This window comes from Topomyia yanbarensis, chromosome 2 (assembly GCF_030247195.1).
Source record: "Topomyia yanbarensis strain Yona2022 chromosome 2, ASM3024719v1, whole genome shotgun sequence".
NCBI classification, from domain to species: Eukaryota; Metazoa; Arthropoda; class Insecta; order Diptera; family Culicidae; genus Topomyia; species Topomyia yanbarensis.
Window position 1 is genome coordinate 462,947,761 of NC_080671.1, and position 6,000 is coordinate 462,953,760.

A 6,000-nucleotide genomic window follows, 5' to 3' on the forward strand; every position below is an offset into this window, starting at 1 on the left:
AAACCTGAACAATAGTTTTATTTATTTTTTTCCTAGAAAATACGACAAGCTCAGTTTTCTCCGTGTAGCGATGTAATGAAGCTTTCGAATAAAGATCGATTCGGCAGAAGAAACAGTCCCCTCGAAGAGACTGGAAGAAAGAGAACGAGAGTAGGAAAATAGAGAATGAGGGCGAGAGTAGAAAGCAGTTGTCTGTTGTGTGATGGGAGAAATACATATGGCCATCCCTGCTTTGACTGTTAACTAAATTGGAAGTATAGTTACTGTGAGTCCGAAACATCCATTTTACTCCGTAGAGAACTCGATACCCAGCTGGAGAACACAAGCAGACAAATTGTCCAAGGTATCTTGCAGTGGTCCTTGCAAGTCGACGGCCTTGGGACCTGAATTGACAAGACATTCGACAATGTCATTTTCGTAAAAATTGTAGAGAAGAGAGCTTAGACATGAGCCCTGGGGAAGGTCCATGTAGATAAATCGTGATGTCGATAAATCACCATGCGAGAAATGCATTTGTTTTTCAGACAACAGGTTAAGCAAAAAGTTGTTTAAAATTGGTGAAACACCATGCTGGTGAAACTTCTTATAAAGAATGTTGATACAAACTGAATCGAAAGCCCCCGTAATATCTAAGAATACTGATGCCATCTGCTCTTTGTTAGCATATGCCATTTGAATTTCTGTTGAGAGCAACGCAAGGCAATCGTTCGTCCCTTTGCCATTGCGGAAGCCAAATTGTGTATCTGACAGTAAGCCATTTGCTTCGACTCAAATGTCGAGGCGAAACAAGATCATTTTCTCGAGTTACTTCCGGATACAGGATAGCATTGCAATCGGTCGATACGAATTGTGGTCGGAGGCTGGTTATCCTGGTTTTTGGATAGCGATGACAATGACAATGACAATTGTCTCCAATCATGTGGGACAATATTACCCTCAAGAAACTCATTAAATAAATTCAACCAGCGTCTTTCGGCAGAGTCTGGTAGATTCTTGAACAAGTTGAATTTGATTCTGTCTAGCTCTGGAGCTTTATTGTTACATGATAAGAGAGCAAATGAGAACTCCACCATCGAAAACGGTGTTTCGTTCGCGATATGGTGAGGCGACGCGGCGCGGTAATTTTCTGTGCCGGGACGGAATCCGGACAAACCTTCTTGGCGAAATCGAATATCCCAACGGTTTGAATATTCTGTAGCCCCTCGACTTGCTCAGTGGGTGGTTGGAGGGGGATTATGCTCTCTACTGCTGGTATACATTCAGGGTTTTAGTTGTACTCACCACGGAACTCATTCCCTTCGGGAACAGGGGAAACCGGACCATCAATCGCTGCTGGAACCAAGGTGGACAACTAAAAAAGTAAAGCAATATTTTAATATGCTCAAAAGCGATACCGTGAATGCTCTTTCAGCGGAAACATCCTAGGACGAGGACTGACGACTCCTTTCGAGTCCGGAAACCGATTCAAAGTAGTGGTGTTATTGTACGGACAATGTTATACGAGAATATACAGATGGTACAGAATTTTAATTTATACATACAATTTATTACCATACCCTAACTAAACTTAATGCTATGTGACGTCACGATTTAGCTACTTGCGGATCTTTTTATCTGGTGCAGGTTTACAGTGGTTGTGCGGCTGACTATTACAGCCATGGCAAATTCTGGTGGATCTGGGTTCGCTGGTGGCAGGAAAACGGTCCGGAACTTTGAAGGCGACAAACCTGCCGACCTCGTAATTGTACACCGTCAATAACAATGGCGGCGTTAGCACACTGGCGGAGTTGCCAAAAATGGCGGCGAATCTCCCCAGCGCTTCGGATCTAGGGTTCTTCAGCAAGGACTCTCGGTTCTCTAATCGGTTCGCTTTGAGGATTTCTGTTTAGCGTGCTTCCTGCGAAGAAACCCTTCGGACGTAGTCCGAAGCCAGAGAAAAAAAGGCCCGCTGTGGACCTGCACAGCGCAAATTAGCATATACTAAGGTGTTTCGAAACCCTATCCTGCACCATCTTTTAACCTGTTTTATGTAGCAATTTTACCTTTTTAACTTGATTTTAATTTGTATGTGATTCGTGCTTTTCAATTTCTTCGTTTTTTCTTCGTTTTGTGACACTGTTAAAATACATACAAAAATTTACAATTTGTTTTATACTAGGACAATACGCTATCACTATTTACTAACCGTACTATAACCGTTTACTTTTACTGTTGCAAGTTTTCGTAGTCCGTTTTTGCGTGACTCGAACTATAATGATTTTTATTAGGCCAAATTCATTTAAATCCATTAATTATTACTTACAATAAGTTTCCTTGCGAAATATTTCAACGGTAACAAATTGTTGCACCCTTTGGGGAGATTTTTTCCAAGTAGTCTAATTATAAGTAGGAATATGATTACATAATACATAATTGTTTCACAAATTCATCGGTCTTACTTTAACTCTATCGCTCTAGTTTCAGAGGGAAATGTATAGTTCCTATATGATTCTATATAAATGTGCCTGCCACGAAATAGTAAGGATTTGTTAGGTTGGGTCGCAACAAATTTCCTTCGCGGGACTCGGCGAGAGAAATTATTCGTTATATTATTAATATACCTGTTCAACGATATCAATAAAGCGATCACGAATAAAGCGATCACGAATAAAGCACATATGGCCTATTTTGTTCCAAACGACCTGCTCCTAGTTCGTCTAATCTAACGTGGTTTCGATTTACTTCAGTTAGTCTACTGTCTCATTACCGGAGGATCGCACAGTGACGGCGCCGCGTCGAAGTAGCTTTACACACTCAACGCATCGCTTTTCAGAAAACGAGGGGCTCGATAAAGAGTGCCCTAACATTTACATTTAATCTAATCTATCTATATCTAAAACAAAAAAAGAACATTATTCACACAATACACCACTTAAACTGTACAAGAAAAATCACATTAAATAATGAGAAAAAACCGCGCGCACTTCTGACTTCCTCGAATGTCGAGAACCGAAAGAACTATCTCGGCGACCGCCGAGCCTAACTCAGCTCGGATGATACCGAAAAAACCTCAATTTTTGCAATATCATCCGAACTGACATTTAAATTGTCAAAACCTTGGCAGCCCTTCCAATGGCTGGGACAGCGATGGATAGCATGTGGCGCTACGTTATGCTCACACCGTTGTGATGAGACACCTTGGGTGAGCGCCTGCAACCATTCTGCGTGAGTGACCCACCCGTCTCAGATGACAACCTGGACTTGGAAGGCCATCACTCACACATTTTGATGTTTTACACAGAGTAGGAGTTAGGGATTGGGAAAGGGAATGAGCAAACCTAGCGACACTTATCAATTTGGCAAAGCCAACTAACAACTGTCGTAACCGGTGGTTACAATTCCACGCTCTCGTTAGTACATCCTTCCACTTCTCTTGCTTAAATACTTCTGCTCTTTCTACTCCATTCTTCCGTCACCTCTCTCTTCTCCATCCTTCCCGCTCTTCTTACTCTACTCATTTCACTTTTCGGTGTGCACCCTCACACTATATGCTACGACTCACGAATTCCGATAGCCATCCATCTGCGACGGTGAGTGGTTCACTCCCTGACGGTCACGCCGTTCAAACTTCCCAACGTTGTATTTGTCCGTCTGAGCCACGTGCTTCCGCCGCTCCTAGCGGTTGCTCGTCGGATGCTCGAGTCTAATCGTCGACACTGCTTCCAACCCAGTGGAACTTGAACCAAAGCGATCCACCAACAAAACCCTGGAAAAGTATTTACTGCCCATGAGTAAAGGTGCTTACAGAGTGGCGGCGAGAAGCTGAGCTGGGGCTGAAACTGACATTAAGATGCGAGAAACCTGCTTGCTGCAAACCAAAGGATGGATGTCAGAGTGAAAGCTGAGCGGATCGGCGCCAACTGCCTGCTTTTACTCTGACAGGCTCCATTTGATATGCTGCGAGCAGGTTTCTCGCATTCCAATATCAGTACAAGCGCCTACTCAGCTTCTCGCCGCCACCCTGCAAGCGGCCTAAGGCATTACTACGGGTGCAAAAACCTTACCTCTGGTGAGGGTTTTTAGGTGCTCAGTTACTGGTTACCGCCTCTCGTGGTCTTTATGTAATGCCACGCGGACTGTAAATTCTCGCGTCCCGGATTTGTGTCGCGTGTTCGCCGTTTGTTCTGAACGGAAAAGTTTGACGTGTGTCAAGTAAAGCTCTACAAATGAGAGTGATAAGTGTTTTACCTTTTCCTGCGTTCAGCAACTGTGACTACACGGTGTGCTATCGGTTGCCGTGAGCTGTCTTTAAGTCGGTCAACACTTTGCAGCTGTAAGTGAAGTAGAAAGGCGATTGTTTCCATGTTTTGTATCTCAGAATGATCATCAAATTACCTTGCTCGTTTGTGTCAATGCTCTAGCCTTCCGACGGAGTTTTACTGACGAGGGTGCTCTGACACCTTCGCTGGGTGTCGTTTCGGCCGCTTGTCCGGTTTTAAACTTGACGACTTCAATAATGCACCACCTTCTTTAGTGCTCGAAAACCTACAGCGTCCGTGGATTGGGTTTAATGCCACAGCTAAACAACAGCTTCTCGGATCCGATGTTTCCAGCGGGTTCGATACTTGAAGGTGTCCGTGTTGAACCACGCGATACTTAACCCCACTTTTACGTCGCTCGCAAAACTTGCGACGTCAGTTCGATCTGAACATTCAGAGTGACCGGTGCTATCAATCGCAAGCTATTTTCCCTGTAGTTTTTCGACAGTTTAAGGGTATTTATTGTGGTGATAGTGACGATTAAAACGCTGATCGGTATACTGGCCGTCGATTCCCAACGGGAAGTGCCAGCTATAGGGTGAAAGTAGTGCGATTTTTGGAGATAAACAAGACGAAGTTCTGGTATAGAAAGTGCTATAGCTTGTGATACTAAGCGAAACTCGACCAGGGCAAGGCATCACGACACCCGGCGAGGACGTCATAGTAATAAACAACGTACAGAAGAAAAAAAGCTTCGCATATAATCCGCAAAGGCTCAGTTGAGTGCAAGAAAAATTCAAGCGTGCAATCTTGACCGCAAGATAAGAGAGGTGGGATAGCAAAAGTGCGAATCGCGAATGGGCCGTCTACTCCCAAAGCGTAGTGAAAAATCTGCCTGTAGAAAAGAAAATTTCGGATTCCGGTGTTAAAAGTGCAATCCCGTGACTAGGCGAGTGAACTCCGGTAAAAGTGTCGAGCTCCGTTATAATCGTGCATCAAACGTTGAACGCCAGTCGAAAGCTCCGACTGAAATCTCACGCAGTAATAAGTTCAGTTTATTGTGTACAAGGCAGCACATATCGTGACAAAGTGCAACAAGAATCTTTTACTTGCGACCGTAGTCGAATAGGGGAGGGCATTCTTCGGCCAGTAAATTGAACCACCGAGGATACTGCCAGAAGTTTTTGCAAGCTAACGAATGATTTCGGACCTGCGGCCCCCGGACGGGGGGCCGTCAGCTAGTCATGCTATACCGCTTTACATGAATACCGGCGACGTTATCGACCAGCAAACCCGACGTCGACGGTAACATTGCAAAATTGCCACCTGATCCTTTCATCATTCATCACACGCTAAAACAAGCGCTGGGTATCGAACCAACGAAGGTTATTTCGGCGGCCAAAGAGGCGAGAGGTGCACAATATGTACTCCGAACATCTTCTAGGAAGGTATACCATCATCTGCTAAAAGTCGACAAACTAACGAATGGCCAATCAGTGGAGATAATCCCCCACCCAATTTTGAACAAAATACAAGGGGTAATACACAACCTAGATACCATAACTATGGATACCGATACGTTGCTGAGTAAGCTAAAGGAGCAAAACGTGATTGAAATAAGGAGAATAACAAAAAAAGTAAATGGGAACCATGTTAACACACCGCTGCCATCGGCCTAGTGAGAGTGAAAGTAAGGCGGTATTACCCGAGCCCCATGCAGTGTTTCCGATGTGGGAAGTTGGGACATGGAACAAGAGTCTGC